This window comes from Podarcis muralis, chromosome 8 (assembly GCF_964188315.1).
Source record: "Podarcis muralis chromosome 8, rPodMur119.hap1.1, whole genome shotgun sequence".
In the NCBI taxonomy this organism is placed as follows: Eukaryota; Metazoa; Chordata; class Lepidosauria; order Squamata; family Lacertidae; genus Podarcis; species Podarcis muralis.
The window spans coordinates 60,928,668-60,953,931 of NC_135662.1; the positions used below are offsets into that span (position 1 = coordinate 60,928,668).

Sequence of the window (25,264 nt, forward strand, 5' to 3'; positions counted from 1 at the left end):
TTTGCATGTCTACCCCACCTACCACAACACCACTTACTTCCCTTTCCCATTAGACCTCACCAAACCTCTGCAGCTTGCCTGGGCCACCCACCTGCTCACCTCTGCCTTCAGTTCCCCCCTCTCACCTTCTAATGCTCCTGAGAGCCCAGTCTATTGTAAGGGTGTAGCTTGCAGCAGCACCTGCTGGTAGCTAGGCAAAATGTTGCACGATGCCAGCCTGACGTGTTTATTATATGCAATATATTTCTGCCCTACCCTTCAACAAGTTCTCAAGGTGGCTTACAAAAAGTAGTTGTAGCAAGCAAGGTTATTATCTTTATACACACTCTTAGGATTAGTAGAGATGTAGGAAGCAGCCTTCACCCAAGTCAGACCATTGGTCCGCCTAGCTTTGTATTATCCATGTTGACTGGCAGTGTCTCTCCTGGGTTACAAAGAGGAAATGTTCCCAGCTATACATGGAGATGAAGCTGAGACTCTCTGCATGCAAATCAGATGTTCTACCACCAATAGTTTATTGCAAGAGGTGCTATATTGAGAACTATGAATTGATGTAGACAACGGAAACTGTATTTATGAGGTTTTGGCATTGCTCCTGATCTGAGCAGTTCATGCCCCTGAGGAAAATATAAAATTGAGAGGGGGGGGGGGGGGAGTCTGGTGATTCAACTCCTGAGTTAATGGCATTTTTGGCAATCAGCGATGAATGGGTTAAACTTGTATCTATCAGAAGACACACAGCAAAAAAGAAAACATCAGCAGAAATGTGGGTCAAAAAAGCTAAGGAGAGGTGTGTGTCATCACAGGAAAGGCCCTCCGCTGCACATCTCTAATGATGAGACACAGATAAGAACCCCCTTCAAAGACTTTAAGGCACGAGCAAACTAATATAGGTAGAGGCATTCTATCAGGTATTAGGGCCCCAAACTATTTAGGGCTTTAAAGGTAAGCAACAGCACTTTGAATAGGGCTCAGAAGTGAACAGGCAGCCAGTGTAACACTTTCAGAATTGATGTAATACAATTCCACCCAGTTGAATCAATTAACATTCTAGCAGCTGCACTTTGCACTAATTGAAGCTTCCAAGTTGTCTTCAAGGTCAGTGCCAGCATGCAACATATTACAATAATTTAATTTGGAAATTACCAGACCATAGGCCTCTGAAACAACACTATCCCTTTCCAGGAAGAACTGCAGCCGGAGTACCTGCTTGAAGCTGAAAGAAGGCACTCTGCACCACTGTTTTTGGACTACAATTCCCATCATCCCTGACCACTGGTCCTGTTAGCAAGAGTTGTAGTCCAGAACAGCTGGATACTTAAGTTTGGGAAACCCTGCTTTGGATAAACCATTAGTGTCCAACCCCTTCTGGTTCTAAAACTGACTCATATAGACACTTACAACATTTTCCCACTCCTAGGGTGCATGATCACATATGAACCAGAAGTATTTCATGAAATACTTTACAGTGAGTTCCATGGCCACCAAAACTATTGAAGCAGTCATAGGAATCACTGCAACGCAAACATGCATTGTTGGTTCACCTGGCAATTTCACACAACCACAGGGGCACATGTCCCCAAGCAGAATCCCATGGACATCAATCTGTGGCAAAAAAACCATGCAAAGTGGCATGGCAGAAACATGGTAGATGTTGAGATTCATTCCAGCATGGCAGCCTTTTCTAAAATACCGTAACTATGGTGTTTTTTTAATGTTTGTTTCAACTCAATGGCACTACCCATCTTCACATAAAAGAACATGACTGCTAATGGATCTCAAAGAAATGAATTGATAGGTTGTGACACTTTTTTCAAATCTGCACGTCAACCTGTTCAGAACATGACATGGAGGAATGTTGATAAAATGACTTTTTTTCCTTTAGAAATAGCAGAGATAGAAAGAACTTTAACAAAAAATATATCTATGTTGCCTACAAATATATACGTGCTACATTTTCCTCCTAGCAGAAGTTGAACTTATTCCAAACTCAATGAAGGAATCCTTTTGTGAAAATATTAATGCAAACCCCATTAATCACTTCAGTTTCTCAGAAGCCATTCCAAAACCATTCTGATGGGATAAAAACCTTTGAAATGATATTATTCTGCCTACTCCCTTTATATTTATGTATAAAATGCATTTTCATTCAAAATAGAAGACAAAATTTTCAAATTCCTGTTCAAATGATCAGAGCTTCCAATTTTCTTTTTAGAGACATTTAGACATATTTATGAGGTGACAAGACTGAATGGAAGCTACACTGTACAAACAGAAGCCCAGGAGGCAAGCATAAGATTGGCTAGGCCGGGAGCCAATTCATATTAGAGATTCAAGAACTCACAATATCTCTTTAGTTACCAATGGGTCTTAAGCCAGAGAGCTTCACATACTTCAAGCTGCAGGGTGCAAGACTCTTCTTTCCTACCAAGCAGATGGTCAGTGCTGAACAGAATTGGTCTGTTCCTAATGACCGAGGGAAGGATGCACTTGCAATCCCACACTCTAACACACTTCTTATCAAACACATTATTAGCACCATCAATGTTGACAGTATGTACTCATAGACACAAACACACACAGAGACTCCACACACAACCCGTATCTACCACATTTTGTGTGCAGAGGACTCATCTAGAAGGGAAATCTGTTCATATATTGCCTATTTTGCTAGGTTAAAACTCTTTAAAAGTTGTCCTAGACCTTCTGACCTTTGTTCATCAAAGCTGGATGATTTGTAACCTCTCTTGAGAGGCCTAGAGACATTCCATGCACCTATTTACTCACCATGTCTGCCTGAATAATCTTCTTTTGAATGCTCTACTTTATTTTCAAATATATCTGTATAACATCTGATCTTTTGACCTGGAGGAGGAGGATAGTGAATATCCTCCAGGATTCTTTTTTAAGGTTTTCCATTAAAAAACAAAATTCCAGCTTGGAATGTATTTAGTTATGGAACCCCTATGGCTTTACAGTGGAACCTTGGTTCTTAAACTTAATCTGTTCTGGGAGTCTGTTCAACTCCCGAAACTGTTTGAAAACCAAGGCGCGACTTCCAATTGGCTGCAGGAGCTTCCTGAACTCAATCGGAAACTGCGTTGGACGTTTGGCTTCTGAAAAATGTTCGAAAACTGGAACACTTACTTCTGGGTTTTCAGCGTTCAGGAGCCAAAACGTCCGAGTACCAAGGCATTCAAGAACCAAGGTACAAATATATATATTTTTTAAAAAATATTTATTTGGGTAATGTATATCCTGCTTTAAAGCATGTATGAATTTTCAAGTGGTTCACAATTTAATACAGAGTTATAACTACATTTCAAAAAGTCAACAGTACACCACTAGATGAAATAGCAAACAAAATGCCAAATAAAATCCAAGTTAAAAAACAAAACCATCTTGCTATCTGATTCATCATTAAAAGCACAGGAAGAAGTATATATCGCGAAAGTTATATCATTGAGCTCCATCCCTGGTTTTTTTGTTTTTTTGTTTACTGATCTCTGGAACAGTTACACTAATGACACACGACCAAAAAGCAAAGTAACTGCAGTGATGTGTTTTATTGGATGCTTTTTATTTGAAAGAAACACTGCTGGTTTTCCATTAGTATCGCTAATACCTGCAGTACCACATACATCGCCAATAACTACAGTGGTTAGCTGTAATTGTTACATATAGGAGAATTCTATGATACTTAAGAAGTGAGGCTACAGCACCAGCTACACAACGAACCCAGGGCTATTTTTCTAGATAAAGAGGTACCGGAACTCACCATAAGCCCCTTCTTCGTTCTCTTACAATAGCAATGGTGCCCATCTGAGAGGTCCAGGAACTGGGTTCCTATTTTCCATATTTAATGCTTCAGAGCATTACTGGTCAGCGGTGTAGCTAGCTGCTTGGGCACCTGGGGGTGGGGTAAGCTGGGGCAGGGCATGCTGCATGGAGGGCCGCCGCCGCCTCCCCCACAGCTGTAGGGCGCATAAAAGGACCAAATTCTTTTGTTGTGTGTGCACAAGGTAGTTTTCCAGCATCTCAAAGTTCAAAATCAGTTTAGTGTATGTACACATGTTGCAAGTCTAGTAACTTTACCCTAAAGCAACAGGAAGTCACAGCAATTTAGAATTGTTGCCTTGAAGGGTAGATCTAGGGGCAGATCACCACTGCCCATGGTGAAACAGATACTCCAATCCGTGATTAAATATGAAAACTAGAAATGGTAACGAGTTCTGAAGTTATGGGATTTTGTGCATGTGATGTAGAACATTTAAAAATTAAAACTAAAGAAGATAAAATACTGGTTCTTCTCAACAATCCAAATGCTATCTTACTCAGTATGAAACGTATATTTTGAATGCTGATTGAATTGCCTGAACTTCATTCTTCTATTAACTGTTATCAGTATAAGGGCATTTTAGCTTTTAAGATGCTTGTTTTGTTCCTAGCGATTGGCCATGATGTTCAGTCATCTGATCTCTCTCAAGGTCAATGTCTTCAGTAACTTGATAAAGATTACATCATTCCCCTCTATCCATCTGTAGGGCAATTACACCACTGATCAATAATAGTGGTCTGTGCTTTCTATTCGCATATTCATATTATAAGAGTGCATTAAAAGCGTAAGTACTGCATTTACAAAAAGCAACATATGTGGCTCACAAATAATCCATCTCTTTTTCAAAAAGCGGTATTTTACAACAAGGTAAAAATTATTTTGCCATTTGTGAATAAATAGGCGTAAATATAAAACAGAATGCAGTTCACTCAGAATGAATTGTCTGTGGGCTTGCTTAATGATCCCAGGGATAATGAGAGTTATTTAAGAATATTAACAGGACTCAACCTTACACCAGATTTATTTAGATGGGTGCGAGAATTCTGCAGCATTCCATCTGCAGTTCCTATTATAACTTTTTAAAAGAATTGTGGAACATGTATCTAATTCCATCCACATGAAAATTGTTCCCTCGCCTTACTGTATTAACATTTATACTGCAATATAACATAACACTGCTGGGTCTACCTGCTGGGCTGGTATGCAAACAAACTTGCCATGACTGTAATGAACGGCCAGTGATTAGTAGGATTTATCAGTGTGCTTTTGTGAGTAATCCCATGCTTACTCAGTCTCTTAGGTAGTTTTCTTCAAGCCATTTACCAGATAATTTAAAGTAAGATTCTTGAGGGCTATGGCCTTAGGAATCAAGTTCGCCTTTGACAAAATGTTTGAAACCAGTTTAGCATTACCCAGCCAACATTCTCACAGATGATGGGGTCTAAAAGGTCAAGCTTTAGATTCTTTAAACATTTTCCTATGATGTCAGATTCTCCTCCTACTCCACAATGAAGCTTGCAGCTTCTTGACCCCAACCACAGCTTTCTTCAACCCACCTCCACAATAACCTGTTCATCACACCTTAGTGGTGTATCTTACTTTTCTCCCTTCAGTCACTCAGGCCCATTATAAAGGTGCAGAAATGGCACACACACTGCAATCTCTCCCGGTTGCTGCACATCTGCAAGTGGAGAATTTCTTCTTTCACCATTTCCCTGTGGTAATATACCTGCCTGCACGTGAAAGGCTAACAAGACAGGAAGAAGGTAAAGTTGAAATGGTTTGACTTGACATTGTAGCTTTTCATAGGAGGAAAACCTTTTACAAAGAACATTCAGATATATGATTGCCCTACCTGCAATCTAAAGTGGTAAAGTCCTAGAAAGTCTGTATCACATGTTCTACTTGCATATAAGATCCGTCCTCAATAATGACTAGAGATGGCTATTATGCTTTCTGACAATATACTTGCTTGCTCACACCTTCAGGTTTATCAAAGCCAGGCAGGCAGAACCTTTGGTTCTCCAGATTTTGCTTAACCAAAACTTCCACCAATCCTGTCCGCTGACCATGCCTGCTGGGTCTGATGGGAGTTCAGGACTCCCACAACTGGTCTAAGAACCCACCAATTGCAGATCCAACCCTCAAGTCATATTTAGCTTTGCACAATAAAATAAAGTTGGGAGTGAGTGAGGAAGTAACACAAATGCATTGGCAACAAGCCCCCTTTGCAAGTATTTCAAACCAAATGCTCAGACTACTTTTTACACTGCTAGAAATTTAATTTAAGCTGGGAGGTTCTTTGACCCAACTTATGAAAGGCAAACTTCCAAAGCTTCAAGTGCATGTTCGCCAAGATCTAGCAATAAAAGATGGAAACCATTTCCTCTAGACAAGTCCTTCTGAGATTAGAGCAAATGTATTCAGGACTATAGAAATGGAGCTAACTTCAGCTCTGGGGAAATTAATGTGAGATGTATCCTTCAGAACTTTATTTTTGCCCACAATGCTGCTGCTGCTGCTGCTGCTTTAAAAAAGCATATCAAAGTGAAAAGCAAGTTCCTCATAATTATAGGACATTATAAGGCAATTGCCACAAATAACCTGTCTGTGCAACATGTTGTATACTTCATAAAAGCAGCTAAATGCGTTAAGTGCTACCTCCATTTCATGACTACTAACTCTTTATCACTGTCTCAGAACCCAGCAGTAGTCTGTGGAGGAGGAAACATGTCAGTGTGTAGCACATTTCAATCCTGGTGCAAACAAATTTATTGTGCCTGCTCCTGAAAAGCAAACTGCTGTCTTCCTCTAGAAGCCAAGCCTAGACTTGCAAGGTCTAACTATGTTTTCCTCCATCCCTGACATAGAAAGGAATACAACTGGAGGGATTGGTATCAAATAAAAAACTGCATCTAAATGAGAGATGAACTATTAAAACATTAAGGATAAGGTCAGAAGAACAAAAACTTGAAACCCAAAACGAATGAAGTTAAATATTTGGGTTATCTCATAGGCTCATCCCAGAGTCTGCTAGTTATTTCTGTCCTCTACATCCTTAAAGAGACCTTTAGTTGTATGCCTCTCTCCTATAGCTTCATTATTTCTCACTTTTTTTAAAAAAAGAAGTCTTTCAGAGAATTACATGGTTGTACAGAACACTTTTAAAAAATCTTTAGGGTCTTGCAGTCAATGGCTTGCACTGAAAAGTAATGACTTTGAAGTAATATTAAGAAGTATGGCAACTCTGTCTGTGGCATTTGATCTGTAATAGCTATTTCACATGTGCAAGTTGTCACCCAGTGTGGATCTCAATGACTGATGATTTGTATTCAACGGCTGATGGTAGTGTGTAAACCAGCCCGAAAGGAACAGAAAAAAGGGAAAGCTGTTGGGTGGGACTTGTCTGTGTGAGGTGGGTTAGCTTCATATATACACTGAATTTCTGTGGTAATTCAGTGGTGTTAATGGGAGTCTGGAGTGAGAGGCCAGATTGAAGGTGGTGATTCAAACCATCTATTTATTGTTGACAAAAGGAGTAGCTCTCTGTCCTTGCAGGGAGGTGATTCTGTAAATATAGTACAGGGGTCAGCAACCTTTTTCAGCCGTGGGCCGGTCTACCGTCCCTCAGACCATGTGGTGGGCCAGACTATTTTTTTTTTTGGGGGGGGGGGAATGAACGCATTCCTATGCCCCACAAATAACCCAGAGATGCATTTTAAATAAAAGGAGACATTCTACTCATGAAAAAACACGCTGATTCCTGGACCGTCTGTTGGCCGGATTGAGAAGGCGATTGGGCCACATCTGGCCCACGGGCCTTAGGTTGCCTACCTCTGCTATAGTATATGATCGAGCTGCTAGGAACTGAGTGCACTTTAATTTTTAACCTCTGTGAAAGAAGTGCTATGCACTTTATTTGTTAACACCGCCATGTACTAGCTTGCTGGTTATATTACTCTTACTATCAGAATGCATTGGAAATGTTTATCACATCTGATTATGGTTTATTTTATTGTAAGTAACATTTTGATGATTGAAAGTTTATTTTATAATCAATTTAATATGTTGGAATATCCATATTAACAGAATGAATTTATTTATTTAGATGGCCATATTATGTTTTGCAATGAATTAGCATTGAGACAGTTATTGTGATGATGTACTTGATTTGTATTTTTGCTGTGAGACACTTTAGCCACATTTACATGAAAAAGCAACACTCCAATTGAAATAATAAAATCAATCAATCAAACCATGGTACTGTTGAATGCTAGTAAGGTCTTATTTCCCTCTGCTGTCACATATTTACCTAATTATCAAGCGTCGATCTTCCTCCTCCTTACATGTGTACAGGTGATCCTCCAGACAATTCTTTGTACCCAAGGTCTTGTTAGAATCTCCAGATTTACAGATTTACTCTTATCAAAGAGGTAAGAGCTTACTGAAGCATCCATTTCAGAACAAAGTTGATGCAGCCCACAAACTATCATTCAGCATCCACGATGTTCATAAAAATGATATATGTACAAACTGCATCACTTATGTACAACTAGAATATGAAAGTCAGCTTTAACTCTATCCTATGATATGCTTGTAAGGTGACCCTCGCAGGAATGAATGCTAACCATCAACCACACTGAACTCTCTAGGAGCTTTCTATATATTTCTGTCCATATATTTCTCTCTTCTTTCAAAATCCTTACAGTGTTGCTGATTTGCAAGTATTTAAGAAGAACCAGTCCCAGAATATTTCAACTGTCACTAAAGGTGAACTTATCTCCAGTTCCATTCTTGAATAAGGAGCACCCCATGTGAGCTATAAAGCATGTTCAAAGTTAGTCAATGCGTTTTTGTGCACATGTAATTATGAGTTATTTGAAAGAGCTCTTATTTGCACGTCTTTATTCTACTTCCTAAGGCTCAAATTAATGAGAAGCAGGATTCATTCAGAAACCACTTTATCTTAGGCTTTGAACAAAAAAGGTGATTTTCATGTTGCTAATGAAGTATTCAGGCCAAGAATTAGCTTTTACATTTTTGAGGGTGCCAAGTATTTCTGAGACAAGTGAGATAAATTAAGTATCTGCGAGGGAGCAGAGCTAGTGCTGCAAAGGAAAAAAAATGGCTTTAAAAATGAATATATAAATAGATTTCATAGAATCATACTTTTCATATAACCAATACCTGTTCAGGGTATTTAATGGGTTATTCATGATTGGAAAAAAGTGAATAAAATGCATACCAAAGTCAGAACAGACTGTTTTATCTGTCCGCATCAATTATGTTATAAGCCCTTCCTGAACAGGTTTAGGTGTCTCTTATGTTAGTGAGGGCTTGGGATCATAGCTTTACACGGTGGTATTAATAAAGTATGAACGTACAGGACAGCAGCATCACTGCTTGTCCATTCTGTCACTAGTCCGTTTGAATTGGTCCTTGCTTCAATGTGTTTAGTATTTAAAAATTGGGCCATGTATCCAAAGCACTCAAATAACTATGGCTTCATTATATCACCTAAACCACCCCTATATCAGCAACAATTCTTGAGAATTCCCCGCCTGTAAAGATAAAGGAGATTAGTTGGAACTATGTCTCATGGTATAATATCAGGCCAAATTTATTATAGCTGAGCATCAGATCCACTTTCAGACACAAAGCATGCCAAGTAATAAGGAAAAGTGGGTTGAAGTCAAATAAGGTTTCCTTAGTGTATGCCCCATAGTTGGAGGGCCTGCTATGTAGTCAGATTTTTAACAGCCGTGTTATAGACCAATTTGATTTATGTGCTATACTCCTGCATGTACATCAATGGAGCAGACTGCATAAATTTGGCCTTGCAAACCTTAGCTTCTGGCTATTTCCATCAGAGTTAAAAGCACCTGTACTGACCATAGATATGCAAGAAACATCATATTCCAACTATTAGGACCAATTTTATTAGGACTGGTAAATTTGGTGCCAGATTTTAATACGTTAAGCTAGTGCAGCTCACTTTATGACAGAGAGAGGAAAAAATGCTTGTTTTTGGCTGCTAGGATTCTGAAGTGGAGAAACTCGTTAGTGGAAGCCTGGCAAAAGTCTGTAAGGATATGAAGGTGAGGAATACAGAGCAAGGGTAAGCTGATGAGACCCAAGATATAGGCTCATTTGGGTGCTCTGTGAGGAAAAAGGAATGCCTGAGGGGAATGGACTTTGGGGCTACACTAGGCAAGGATGTGAGGATGTCAGTATCAACATGGATATTTGTATTTCATGGAGGATAAGGTTATCAATGGCTTCTAGCAAGGATGACTACATGCTATACTAAGCTTCACACTAGTGGCCACTGTGGGAACCAGATGTTGGCCTAGATGAGACTTCGGTTTGATCCAGGGCGGCTCTGCTTAGGCGCGTATCAAAAACTATTTCATGAATTACCACTGTTAAGAATGTAACTCATCACTGCCTGTACTTCTATGCATTTCATTTCCCCCTCCAACTTCATTTTCATTTTCCTCTGACTTCACTTTTTACAATCCTCGCACCCAACCATGTATATACGCCTGCAACTCAAGATGATGCTTCATTCATACGATGAAGAAGAGGCTGTAGTACATGTCATCAGAAATGTGTTGGTCTTTAAGGCACCAAAAGCCTCTTTGTTGCAAATGAAATAGTTATAGATGCATAGTTACCAAATGTTGACAAACTGACGAGAAGTATCAGATGTAAAATTTCACCAGATTAAAAATAAAATGAATTAAGTGTTTGTGACAGCAGCTGAAAATTGCGGTTTTAATTTAAAGCCAGGGCCGGTGTGTTCAAATCTTGATTCAAAGTAATTAAGCCTGGATAACTTAACTAAATCCTGTACCCTCAATACAAGCCTGAAACTAAGCTATTGGTGCCAACTCCTAAGCAGAACTCAGCTTCATTATGAGAAGGAATCAGATGTCGTGAATAAGGACGGACCATGACAGATGCTCCTAAGCGCTTAGGGAAGGCAACAAGCTGTACTGAAGAAAACTAGAACAGCTTCACAAGAATGTTAGAATTTTCATTAAGAACATTGGTCACAAAACGCAAGTGTCAATAAATTGACTACAGTACGTTGACAATTCTGGGTAAGGAAATACTGTCATGAGAAAGAATGGAAAGGTATACACTAGAGAGTCTTTTTAAGTACACTATAGATAAAACAGGACAAATGAGATGAAACAGGATGATTTACAGGCCAAGCAAAATGCGTGCTTTAACAATGTCTTTCCTATACTCTGACAGCTTATAAATTAGCCTTGCAAATGTGTCTCCTCTGTTGCTTGACTCACCCGTCTGTTTGCATTTTGCAAGGTAAGTGGTACAACGACCAATATAAAAATGAAAATCGCATTTAAAACTGCTAGCACCTTTGCAAAGCTAAGCACAGTCCGGTATGGATTCAAATTGGATGGGAATTCACATATTGAGATTCCTGCAATGCATGGAGTTTGACTAGATGAGCCTCAGGGGGGTTGCTTCCAACTCTACAGTTCTACAATTTTATGATTTAGAAAGACACACACCCTGTTTCTTGTGTCCTGCCCCCACCCCCCACAGCAAATCAGCATTTTAGCATGGTTTAGCTATTTACACCTTGAACCTATGGATCTGTTTTAGTTGCAATGGTACAAGTAGCAGTAAAAACCTATGGCTGGAAAGCAAGACAGAACTATATTGCTCCATGCTGCCTCCTAGGAAATAGCAGCCTCCAACCATATTTTTTGCTTTTCCGGCCACTAACATCATTCAGACACAAACCCTGGTTTAGTTACAAGAATGAGCCTGTGTGAGCCCAACACACATCCCCTTAGTGTGGCCACAGGAAGGAGTTAGGAAGTTTTCACTAGGCGTTTACAGATGTGGTAGGGAGATGACACACTAACATCAGGCAAAATGACCTCCAGTTTGCTATGGCCTCTGTGAACTTGTTCCTGCCTTGTTGAAACACACTGTGGTTAAAACTTAGCATTATGTCTGAATGCAGATATCGCCTCTATGCAGTAGTCTGTATAATTGCACTTTTTTACCCAGTTTCATATTGAAACTTTACTAGCTCTTCTTCAACAGGCTTTGCTTATTGTAAACAAGTAAATAATTCAAGGGCATAGTTTTTCCAACACAGCACAAGTGGAAAGGTTTTCCTTTGCAATTGTTAGCTCCAAATAAAAACAAAGGAAAGTTCAACTGCATCTTCAATGAAGAGACTTTTGATTAAATTACTGTAAACACTACAAACAAGCCACTTCAAAAATTCTAGACGTACCTTGTTGCCGGCCCAAGTCATCTCCCATAATTCTAAAATAAAAATATAGTTTATATTATTTCTGGATTACTCTAGGAGAGATCATCACACACACACACACACACCAGTTGTTGCTGGTGGATTGCATCTGCAGATAATACAGTGAAGTATATTAGTATTTTTAAAGGATTTGGACTGAAACAAACTATGATTCCTGTTCTGGATGAAATGGACAAAATGCTATGTCTGGGATCATGGTTGGTTTCTCCTCTAAACTAGCAGAAAATAGTAAAGGGGTGTGATTAGCCTGTGCACAGTAAACCATGGTTTATGGCTTAGCAAAATGCGTGAATGGCAGCTACTCTCTCTCTAAACCTCAGCCCCTTGGGACAATAATTGTTTATGTCAGTTGTAGAATTGCAACAAGATAATGTCTGCAAAGCACTCTGAATATTCAAAAGCTGCAGCCAGGTGCAGAACACTGAAGCCAATTCATTGAGTGTAACACCTGGATGAGCACATGCAGGATTATGTCTGTGCTGAGGAACTGCACTGGCTGCTGTTCAGCTACCATGTTCAAAGTTTTGTCAGTGACATATATAATCTTGGCACTACCTTACTTGGAAGGCTGCTCAACTACTTGGGTCATAGAAGAAACACTCCTGGTGGTGCTGTACCCTACAGATTGTTGTAAGGCAAGCAAGCATTTTCTATGATTGTCCTTGTTGTCTGGATCCCTCTTCCACTCAATTAGCAAGTTGCCATCAGTTATGCCTCCTGAAAATGTATTAATTTTTTGGCCTAAGCCTTTCCCAATACCTAAGGTTTGATTTTTTTAGCTCCATATCTTTGCACTTCAGTCACTGTTTTTTATTAGTTATGTTTTTATGATGTGTTACAATTTTGTACCATGTTTGTTGTTGTTTTTTTGGTATGTTGTCCTCAGCTTAGATTTTTTTTTAATGTTAAGCCGTCCAGAAATTTTCTAAATAAAGACTTTATATATAAAAATAATTTTAAAATTACATTTTAAATCATATGCCCCAGTTACTAACAGATACATTAATCAGGTCTGATTTTGAACATTAGCCATTAAAAACATTAATTACTGTATGTTGATAAGCAGTTGCATTAATTTGCCAAAATATCAATTACAGTAGCAGCTTGTGTGGTGGGGTGGAACTGCTCTGCAGTCACTAAAGCTTATCTGGGTTGGGGCAGGGTGATGGCAAAGTCATAGCAAAATGGACACACCAGCAGAGCCAATCCATTGTGCCATACTGCACCAGCTACTACGGTTCAATTACATCTGTTTCCATCATAACTCCCAAAGAACAGCAGAAGGAATACTGGACATGAAGATCCTTGTCATAATAGCATTTGTTTCAACTGTAAAAGCACCAGCTTGTTCATTTTTGTCCTTAACTCAGTAGATTAAGGATCACAGATTTAAACTGCATCTTATTTTCCAGAAACATTAAAAATGAAATTCAGCTACAGTTAATCTCTCTCATTAGCTAATTTTACCTGTTAGCTAGAATTTGCAAAACAGTCTCTCATTTCTTATAATAGAATATAATATAATAACTTTTAAAAGCAAAGACTCTGACAGCGCAATCCTATTTATGTCTACTCAAAAGTAAATCCCACTACTGAATTGGACCTACTCCAAGTTAGGTATACAGGTTGCAGCCAGAACAGCTTTCTTGACACCTATTGGAATCTCATGAATTCTCTCTCTTAGCCAAAGTATACTAAGGGTGGAATTCAATATTGCACTATTACGATTGTTCTGTCAGCGCAAGCATTTCTGCTTGCCAGAGGAAACCATCTCCTTCCTCCTCCACCCACACACTATTCTAGGGGTTCTCCTGACCTTGCAGAGCAGATCTGGGGGAGGCACAAGTAATGGAGAGGGAGGGACTCCTTGTGATAACCATTCAGCTAGTGTGAGTCCTTGTGATGGCTTCGGATAGTGCACTAGGTTAGTTGAATCTGGCCCATACTTTATTATTTATATATCTATCTATGTAAATGTATATAGCTGCCCAACAAAAAAAAAAGTTCCCTCGGCAGGCAGCTAATAAGACAATATTTTAAATACAATCTATAATCATTATAATTGACATGGGGAATCTGTGGCTTCCAGATACTGTTGGACAACAGCTTCCATCAATCCCAATCAGAACGTCTGTCAGGGATGATGGGAGTTGTAGTCCAGAAAGTTCTGTAGGGCCACAGATTCCCCATTTCTGATATAACCATTAACAAATAACAGACAGCAAAAAGGGGGAAAAAATCCATTTTCTTGCAACAAAGACAACATATACAGTGTACAGCCTGAATTAATCTACACTAGGTCACAACAGTCTAAGATAAATTTGAACACAGTTTTAAAAACTGGGAACCGGGTGAATTAAAAAAGGTCTCTGCTTTAAGCAGAGGTTGGATGCTCATCTGTCATGGATGCTTTTGTTGAGATTCCTGAATTGCAGGGGGTTGAAATAGATGATCCTTGGGGTCCTGTCCAATTCTGTAATTCTATACTGCTGAAAAAGGCCAAGAAAAGTGTTAAGTGAGCCTGTCGGGGGACGTTATTCCACAGCCAGAGTGCCACCACCAGAAAGGCCCTCTCAGTGGTAGTCTCTCTCCTCACCACTGGGTGAAGGCACATGGAGCAGGGCCTTAAAAGAGGATCTTAAGGTTCAAGCAGGCATGGAGATGATATTTCAGGAAACCTGATCCCAAGCTGTTCTGAGTTTTCAGGTTAACTTATACCTGTAAAGCGGTATGCCAGAACTATAAATTGGGGCCAGAAGAAATCCGAGAGCTAATATGTTCCAAAGAAGCAGAAATTTGAAATATGTTCCAATTAGTTTTTGTGCTACTTTGTATTATTAAACAAGTAAATGCAATTCCTGATGCCATCACAAAATTTAAAAGGCACACACGCTTCTCCACACACACACATACTAATCACCACATCATGCACTCTATTTTTAAGAGTAAAACACTGTAGAAAGGAATTTTATTTTTATACTCACATGCCACCCACTTCTAATTAACATCAATCTGTCTTCTGTGAACAGTACATGTTGCAAATATGCGTGGCCTTGTCTACACTAGGGTATTTTGGCAAAATGTTCCGCAGTGTCGCTAAAAATTGATGCTGTTTTACCCACTGCTGCAGACACTAAATTAGGAAATGCACAAATCCTCATTCATATATGGCATTGTGGATTAGCAGTAAGATGGTTCTACCTTTCTGGTATTGTTTATACTTACGGACACAGTCCTACTGTGATAGTCCCCTGCCCCCTCTTCCAGGCACAAGTGCCTCTCAGCACTAGCTAGCTATTTTCAAGAAAAGAGCAAAATAAATACACAGTGATTTATACGTTGCTGGTCCAAATGCAAAGGAGGCAGTAGCTAAAAGTACCAAGAGGACACCCTAAAGAGTTTCATCAGAGGGAACAGAACCACGCTGTGTGGCAGAGACTAAGACTGAACTGCACACTATTTTTTAATATGACAAAAAAGGTACTAGCAGGCTCTTGCACTCGTATGTTGGGTGCCATGAAGTACAGAAGCAAGGAAGAGCTTAGTCACGTGTCCAAAAAAGAATTTCAAGCAGAGATTCCGAGTCAGTGTAGATGGAATGCTAGAGCTGGATTGTGGAGTCCCAGTTGCAAATCCTTGCTCAGCCAAGAAGCTCACTGGGTGATCTTAGGTCAGCCTATATCACTGGCGTAGTGTGGTTTGCCAGCACCTGGGACTCATAGGCTGGAACAAATGGGCAATAGCTTGACAACCTATCTGAGTGGCAGTTGTGGTGCCCTGTGAGCATTGAGCACGGCGGAGAGTGGGACAGGGGACTGGTAGGAGTGAGTATCTTTCTAAAACCCATGCAAGGCACCCTGGCAACCAGCTATTGCCCAAATCCACTCCTCAGTCTGCCCACACAAACACTGGGAGATTTTCTGTGTGACGGGCAGGGTGCACTATTTATTATTTATTATTACTACTTCCTTTTTTTCTTTTGTAATTTTGTGCCCCTAAGAATTTTGCACCCAGGGCAACTGCCCCGTGGCCCCACCCACATTATGCCACTGGTCTGTCTCTCTCTCTGTGTGTGTCTCTCTCTTTCTCTCTTCCAGCCCAATTTACCTCACAGCTTTCCTGTGAGGATAAAAGATAAAATAGGGAAAACACATGTATACTTCCCTGAATGGATGAAGAGTGAAATATAAACATCTCAGATAGAAATATCTGATTCTGAGTATACCTTTAAATCACCACACACACACACACACACACACACACACACACACACACAATTTAAAACAGTACAAGCTAGCAACAAGGTAGCTTTACTACGTTGCAAAATCACCAACTTTTGTACTAGAAGAACATTTACAGGAACAGCCAGCTTGAGTTTATTATTACCTAGTAAATACCATAACCGACTCCAGATGTTGACCTTGACTTAAAAGCATTCAGGCCACACCTTTTTACATGCACACTTCCACAGAAGAAGTAACTAGTACTGTATCCCACCAAACATTGTTTAGACTTGGATGCTTTAAAGTAGAGAATCTCTGTCTGTCATATTGTGCTTCCCAGATGAAGACGGGAAAACTATGCTCTCTTAAACTTCACCCACTTCAAAATTTTAGCACTGTGATGTTCATTCCAGACTAGGGAAAGGCAGGCCTTGTTGATCTTGTAAACAGAGCATAGATTCCTAAGCAGATCCAGTTTAGAGGATTGTTTTCTAGCAGCCTTGATGAATTACCCATTTTGGTTTCACAATGTGCACCCAATGAAATCATTCCATGTGTGAGCCCTTGGACTCAAAGCCTTACATACAGAATGACCCAAACACCAATGAATTTTTTTTTAAAAAAAACCCCTGGAAAATATCAAGGGCTTTCCCACTGGAAAGAAAACATGGGCCATCTGGCATTAATAGCCTTTAGCCTTTTTAATTTTTCCCACTGATTTTTCTGGTCTTCATTTGAAAGATTGTTGACTGAGCCTACTGGGTTGGTAATGATGGTAAACTGCAGTAAAAAGCAACTGAGTCACTCTTACTACTTGGTGAAGATCTGCTGTAAATTTGAAATTTCCTCAATTAATATGCATGCAAAATGCCTACTGACACACACACACTCATATTCCATTAACTTAGTTTTACATGGTTGCTGCATTATTTATATTAGAGAAATTTGGGACACTTGGATCTATTCTCTTTCTAAATTTTGTACAAGATATAAAGAAAGATCACTAAAAACAAAAGTAAAAAATGTTAAGACCATCAGATAAGACTTGTAAATAGGCATTCTCCGAGTCTCTTGTTGCAAGTATGAATTTCTTCCCAGTGATTAGGTAAAGAATGTCTGTGAAATATGGCTCCACATCCCCCTGCCTTCCCATATGAGGGAGGGCACACAAAATAAAATGCTACAGGCTAGTAACTTTGTATTGTAAGTTAGCCAAAGTTACTATAACCCAGGCTTCCTCAACCTTGGCCCTCCAGAAGTTTTGAGACCACAATTCCCGTCATCCCTGACCACTGGTCCTGCTAGCTAGGGATCATGGGAGTTGTAGGCCAAAAACATCTGGAGGGCCGAGGTTGAGGAAGCCTGCTATAACCCATAATATTTTATTCTGTCTGCCTGCCCACATGCAATGGCAAGATATATAAGCTATATAAGCTTATATAGCTTATCTTAAAACTGAGTTGCAGTTGCCTATTCGCCAGGGGGTTGGAATAGATGCCACTCAGGTCCTTAACCCTTCCAACCAGGGTTTTTTCCAGGGGTAACACACAGGAATCAGTTCCGGCGCCACTAAGAGAATGAGGGAGGGACTTAAGGTGAGTTCCAGCACCTCTTTTTCTAGAAAAATAGCCATGCTTCCAACAACACAATTCTATGATTCTATGATCTCAACTACATTGTTTGATTGTAGCTTGCTCTTACAACAATTCACTTGTCTCAGTATGCAAGAAGGAGAAACACACACAGTAGAAATGGTATAGACTATGGACTAAGGCAGGGATTTTTTAAACTGTGGTCACCAGCATGGAATCCAGAAATCTTGACAATTGGAGTTGCAATTGGACCTGCGCCAGTAGCAAAATGCACCTGGTGAATTTTGAACAGTGACGGCAAGGTAGACAGAAACAGGCTATCAGGGAGTTTCACTTCATCTCTTCCTGAACCCCACTCCCCCCCCCCCAAAAAAAAACACTAGTATAATTTGTCCTGTCCAGTGTGATGTACTGTATATGCTACTTGCTTAACACTTTTTTTTTGGGGGGGGGGTACAGTAATACAGCAGTGTGCAGAGCTCTTGGAATATCTGGAATAAAAGTGCATATGCCCCCGTTGCCTCTTCTCCGCTACAGCGATAAAATGCAATTTCATTAGGACTTCATTAGGTTTACTAAGTCTGCCAAATCTATCCCCACAAGGACAGCAGCACTTTGCATACTACAGTGGGACTCTTCTCCGATTCTTTCGCTTCACTCATTTGCATCAGGCACTTCCTTCAAGCTCAGGAAGTCATTTTCTAAGGTGGAAAGTACAGCTGTTTGTGGTTTCTGCATATGCAAGAACTGCCATTGACTGTTCAGACAACCTATGCCTAGTTGTAAGAAGTACACCTCGAAAAACCCTCCCCACCTACAGGGCTTCTTATTTGGAATGCTACCAGGATAACAACACAAATTAAACAAATACAGAATAAGCTTGCACAAACTGATGTTTCTCCCAATGTGGACTTCTCAGATTTAGACTTGGGTGTAACCATTTCACTCAAATTGAAAATGATGTAGCACTAAAGTATGTGGTCTATCAAACAGCCCAACTCCCACAGCTTACTATAGGAAGAGATATGATTCCAAATGGGCAAAAATGATATACTCCCCAGTTGTTACGGAACTTCGGTGAGAACGAGAGCAGGAAACAGCAGGAGCTGGAATCAGAGTACTAGAATTAGTACGGCCAGCAATTCACTCTAAGAGAGGAGAAATAGACACATTTTCCCTCTAAGAAGCTAATTAAAGATGTAACTAACAACAAGGGGGAGAATGAAAATTGTACTAGTCATAATAGTGCATTTTACGTAATATTGCACCATGCCCTGTGCCCATAATAATGACTAAATTTGGATTTTCCTTTGATTTTCCCCTATTCTGAGTAAAACTGTGCTCACCTTACTGAAGCAGGCATAGAGCAGCTCTGAGAAATTAATGACTTGGCAGAAGTCTACCACTGGCAGCAGCTCCCTAATCCCAACTCATTTATCTTCCTTCCACCTGGGCAATAGCTGCTGGTCTTATTCCTCAGAAAACCTCTTTTCGAAGAGGACAAATGGGAGATCAGGCTACAAGTTTGAATGTGCTGATAATGGATCTACAAAGCCCAATGTGGGAAATATTATGTTTTCTGCTTCTAGTTTCACTGTAATTTTAAACACAAGTGTACATATGGAAGTGCTTATTATTTGAAATAAAAAGTAGACTTATTTCTCCCCCTCAAGTAAAATGTCCCCCCCCCCCCTTTAATGGGAACAGCACACAAAAATAAGATACTAGAAGCCAAAAGGGATCCATGGGAAAGAAAAAAAGCAGGGGTAGGAATTTAGTCCAAATCAATGACACCTGCAAATTTACATCAACAGCTGAAAGATTACCACTAATTTATGCACTAAGCAAGCAAATATATATTAAATGAACATTATAATTGATATCTTCGAGTAGTGGTTCTCAAAAAAAGTTCTCTGGGCTTGCACCGCATCAAATTTTCTACCAATAAGAAATACATTGGAAAACAAAAAGAAACAACTCCTAGAAGTGCTTGATTTATAACACAGAACACAACTACTTTATAATATGAACAAGGGACATCTGGAATGTATACAACAACACAGCTACATAGGGGCATAAATCATTACAAAAATATAATACTGATTGCCCTTGAATCTTCCCGTTGCTCTTGTCATCCTCTCCTGCCACACCAGTATGGCATGCCACACCCTTTGAGATCTGCTTTCTTAGAGGTTGTTTGCAATTACCATATGACAAGTGAAACGTCCACTGCTAAAAAATGTACACTCATAAAATGTATGTACTTAAAAAACAACAACTAATCAGTCCTGTATATAAGCAAAGGATGCAAGCCTTGTATAGCACTTTACTAGTCTGCAGTGCATACACAATACAGCAAGTTCTCTCACACACAATCCAAATCTTCCAGAATGGTATTATGAGAGAAAGGAAGTGGCACAAATCCCATACTTTCACAATTATGACACATGGGCAATTAAAGATTACTATCCCAGTATGAACAAGTTTCTTTAAATTTTCTTTTTCATTCCTGAGTCCTGGAGCCCAATTCATAATTTATCTTAATTATCTCAATCATTGAGCTACAACCTTTTTAAAAAATAATAATGAAAAGGAGGTATCCATCACTCTGACAGTTCTGATTTAGTGTAGCACAGGGGCTGGAAATCTGTGGCCCTCCAGATGCTATTGGACTACAACTTCCATCATCCCTGATCACTGCCCATGCTGGCTGAAGCTGATGGGAGTTGGAGTCCTGGTAGCTCTGGAGAGCCATATATTCCCCATCACAGATGTAGTAGTTCATAATGGCATGAGGAACAAGCTACATGCCCTGGGTTATATCTCAACAGTCATGAATTTACTGGATAGCTTTAGGCATTCAGTACTCCAGACTTTTAGTGCAAGCCGGTGCATGTTTACTTGGACTTAAGTCCCACAGTACTGATTGATCGCTATCTAGTAAATATAGGTGGGACTGCAGCCTTAGTTGCCAATTTTAACATCATCAGTTTACTTATACTCTCCATTTCCATGTTAAATGGTGCCTTAGAACAGCTCACAATAACAGTGCACAAGAGGGAAAAATAGCTTTTGGTCTACAACTCCCATAATCTCTTACCGGTGGCTGTGCTGGCTGGGGCTGATGGGGAGTTGTAATCTTAAAACATCGGGCGGGGGGGGGGCACTGTGTTGGCTACCTGTGGAGAACCACAACAATACATACAAGGCATACCTATAACATTCCAGTACAACATTTATATATTTAGTGATTTCTAGCCTGCCTGCCTAGTGCCCATGCACTACCCATTTCATAAATGATTCCATTCAAAACATAATCAGTAAAATATAAACAAACATAAAATGAACATTTCAAAAGGCCCATCAAAACATTTCATAATGATAAATTCCAACACTGCAATGAGACTGGAATAAGAATCCACAACAGAACCCTGCAATAATTTCAGAAGCAACAAAATAAAGTGTTAACAGACAATAAGCCCCATCTGTAATCTAGTGATAGTCGTCCTGTAATATTCTAAGTTGCAACTGAAAGCTATAAGCAAAAGCAGGCGTGTCTCTAACTCCAATTACAATCGTTTCATATTCAGGAATTTCAGATTTTTCACAATTAGTCAAGACCACTTAATTTCAGAGCTAACCACAAAAGAATCCCTTATGCAGTTATTTCGGTCCGCCACCCAGTTGCAAATTGAGCAACTGGCACCAAAGAGGAATAAATAACTGTTTCTACCGTCGAGCTGAGAAATATTCAGTTCAGTATTTCACTATGCAAAGACACGTTGAGATAAGGATCACAGCAAGAGATTCACTGAAAATGGAAAATGTTAGCACAATTTTCCATTAGAGTGGACAATATATAGAGTTACACACACACACACACACACACACAGAGAGAGAGAGAGAGAGAGAGAGAGAGAGAGAGAGAGAGAGAGAGAGAGAGGAACTTTTCTTCTCTCTTTGATGCAGCCCCCTTGAGAGCAGACTGAGGTTGCATGGGGAGAGTAGAGGAAGGGGAAGTCCTGTAGATTTCTCCATGTGCTGGGCTGGATACAACCCACAGCACTAGGCCCCCAAGGTATTTCATTTCCAGCTATCCCAGGGGTCAGCAACCTGCGGCCCACAGGAGCAGTTTAACTGGCCCAAGCCACCCCTGATCTGGCCCACAAAGACATCTCCGCGGGACTTGACTGGCCCAGGCAGGTAAAACCTTGCTGACCCCATTGATCTTAAAAAGTTATCTAGGTTCACTGTCAAAATAATGAAGGTTTTAAAATGTGGTGATAAATGAATTAAAGAGTAGAAACAAGTTCCACATCACTCTGCATTTCAACTCATACAGGTTTTTAAAATCACTACCAAAACTTTCACATATCACAATTTTGCCATGCCAGATAAAGAATTTCTGAATAGAAATGGTGTGCTGCATACATGCAACTTGCCTTTAGCTGCAATTTTGTGCCTGACATTCAGTTAAGAAAATATATAGTTTAGACATGCTATATTTTTGCTCATGATATATTTTTCATTCATTTAAAATAATCAATCACTAATTTTTTTTAAAAAAACTGTGATGCTACAGACTCTTGTTATATGGATAGCTATTCATTAATGAAAACATTTGTACCTCACCTTTCCTTTAAGAAGCTCAAGGTGGCAATTATGTGACTCCCCGTACAACAACCCTGTGAAGCCGATTAGGCTGAGAGACGATGATCCAAAGTCACCCAGTGGGCTTCAGAACTCAGTGGTGATTTGTACCCTAGTTTTTAAGGTCCTACTAGTCCAACTCTCTCTAACCATTACACCACTCTGGTGCCCAAGTCAAGGAAAGCTGGAAGGAAAATATGTCCATTTTGAGCACGGTATCCACAGTGTTTTGTGGTGAGACAATTAAAAGCAATGCTGGAAAGTTAGAATTCACCTCTTCACTCCCTGGAAACAAAACAACTCAGCTTGTCTGGTAAGAATTCTTCTTTTCCCCAGGCTAGCTGCCACCTCTATAGGATGCATATGGCTCTACACCAACAAGGGGTGGTGAGAATAACTCTTTCATACTTGATCTGAAAGTGATGAAACAGCCAACTCCCAAACTTCATTTCCCAGACAAAAGAGATGAGTCAGAAAGAACCGCAAGACAACTTATCAGGCAGATCCTCATACCATAAAGCAATTCATGAAAGACTAGCCTTGTTTATTTAAGGCCAGATGTTAACCAAATCACAAAATTGACAAGGATCTGAAACACTCTCACCAACATTTTAGATGTGGCAATAATGGAATACAATAGTATGCATAAACATTATAACATGAGAAACTATTGGACCAAGCCACTGTTGACTGTTCATGTGAAATAGCTAACATCACATTAACATATTCTAGCAACTTTTCACAAGAAGAGCAAGGATTGGAAGGTCAATGCACATCCTTTACACATCCACATATACTCAATACATATGTACTCCAGCCCAGAAAGTCAAACTGTAAGGCAGAGCTTTCCAAACTTTTCATGTTGGTGACACACTTTTTAGACATACATCATTTGTGACACAGTAATTCAGTTTTACTAGCAAACCAGAGGTTAACTAACCCCTTTCCAACCCCAGGAGGAGCACAGGGAGCGTTTATGCAATACAGCTACACACTGCAGCCGACGCACCAGAGTGTCGTGACACACAGTTTGGAAAGCTCTGCTGTAAAGCCTGTGCAGCTAACTTTTGATGACCCAGTCACCTTAATTATTATCTGTTGTTGTTTCAAATTATGGTTTATAGTGTTCACTGCCTTGATAATATGGCATTATAGAAATGTTTTTATAAAAAATAAATAAATCAGCAGAGTTGGGTGAAGCAACTACCCAACAACTGCCTCTAGTCTCAAGGAAGCCTTAGCTGTGGCTTTTGTGTCACAGCAAGGAGCTACTAGAGGAGCAAATCCTGGTGCACATCTGCACAACTAAATGTGCTTTTTGGATTGAAGCCATGGATTCTTTTAACTTTAGGGAATGATACCTTGCCTGCCAAATGGAACAACATATTTACCAACTTTTCATTCCTACCAGCTGTTCTTTGTAGTTCTCACAATTTTTTCCTTTCAATCAACTCTACATCAATATTCTGCATGTTTCATATTCCAAGGGTACACATACACACAAAACACAGAGTTTTGCCTACCATACTGCATTGCCAGTTTTAAATCAGTTAAGGTCCCGATCCTGCAGGAAACACTTTAATCCTTCAGAGGAAATGCCAATGAATCTCACATCACTCCCAGCAGGCTCGTAGCCAAAGCTAGTAAAGGGCTTTGTGGCACTTTAGAATTAAAATAGCTACAGTTTAAGTCTGTAAAAGGTATTGTTATCCTGGAATTAGCTCTATCAGAGTACTAAGTGAGCAATGAGAAGATATGGAGTGCATCTGAGTTCAAACACTGGAGAAAACAGCAACAAATAGACTAAAAAAAACACCCTATTACAGTTAATAATCTCAAAATTCACCTGGATGAATATGTCTTTTAAAGTATTATTCTTCTGTTAAGAACTACATGGCTCACAAGGCAAACATATTATGAAGAGATATGTAAATGAATTTAGCCAGCCTCTATCAGTGCTTTTATTTCAGGCATTATCTAGAACTACACAAGAACATAAGATATACTTACAAATATGGCAACTATTATTACTATCCCACAAAAAATTGCACTAGTCTGCAGGATTACACATTTCCACATTTGTGCCTGCCTCTCCAATAATTTTTTTTAAAAGCTTACTTGCCTAATCAACTTTTAGACAATTATTTACCACAGGCAACCAGAACATTGCTATTTACAAGCCTCTGATGAAAAGTTACAGGCAAACATACACCTTGGAAAGCATTACTGAACCAACAGAGACTCGATAGCATTTCATTATTACCAGTAGAATCTAAAAGGGATAAAGTTTAAGAAGAAATGGGCCAGACATGTGGGTCAGGATGCATTTTCTCCAAAATGCAAAGGAACCTGGAAGTGACAAAAGGTGGAAACACTGCTTCTGGACCTGTTAACATCATAAGAATACAAATCAGCACTGAAATGCACATTCTATCTTCTCACTAGTTGGTTATATGGAGGAATAGCATCATAAATCAGTTGCAGAACTGATTACAAATTTACTGACCGCTGAAGAAGTATGTACACAAGTTGGCTCTTTTTCCTGCGCCATGCCCTGATAACAGCTGGTACACATTTCACAAGTCATTCCTATAGCGAACCTAATTAAGGTTCCACATTCATATTATTTTCTTGTAAG

General features: G+C 39.7%; 1 protein-coding gene across 25 annotated transcripts in view; it reads right to left on the minus strand.

Annotated features, from left to right (window-relative positions):
• ATXN1 (ataxin 1) overlaps positions 1 to 25,264 on the minus strand; it is a 195,751-nt gene that overhangs the window by 90,023 nt on the left and 80,464 nt on the right. The window contains exon 5 of one of the 25 annotated variants that reach the window (XM_077933258.1): positions 12,123 to 12,154. The exons of the other annotated variants lie outside the window; for them this stretch is intronic. The gene's annotated coding sequence lies outside the window, so the exon portion shown is untranslated. The remainder of the gene's footprint in view (positions 1 to 12,122; positions 12,155 to 25,264) is intronic. 25 annotated transcript variants of the gene reach the window in all.